The sequence below is a fragment of the Penaeus monodon genome, chromosome 15, assembly GCF_015228065.2.
Source record: "Penaeus monodon isolate SGIC_2016 chromosome 15, NSTDA_Pmon_1, whole genome shotgun sequence".
In the NCBI taxonomy this organism is placed as follows: Eukaryota; Metazoa; Arthropoda; class Malacostraca; order Decapoda; family Penaeidae; genus Penaeus; species Penaeus monodon.
The window spans coordinates 49,577,611-49,577,967 of NC_051400.1; positions in this window are offsets into that span (position 1 = coordinate 49,577,611).

Here is a 357-nt window from a genome sequence, read left to right on the forward strand (position 1 = left end):
CACTGTGTTCGCGTAGTCAGTCCCGCTCAGCCTGCTCTCTCGCCTTTCTTCTCGGCGGCAACAGGTGAGCCCGAGAGCCCTACAGAGCTCAGGATTACCAAACTCAATCTGATAATTTCAACTTGATAAATCTGAGCAAATCCCTTCATCACCGAAGACGCCGTAAGCTTCAGGAAATCTCCCGCTCGGCGATGCGTCTTCCTTTGCAACAGCGCTGGTGATGAGCAAGTTGCAATTTGAAATTATGACCGCGTTTCCCGGCCACTTCCTGCTTTCGTTTTCACTTTTCGCTTTTCCTGGATTGTTTCTTCATTTTCTTCGTGAACCTTCTCTCATATACGCGCTTACTCTCACATT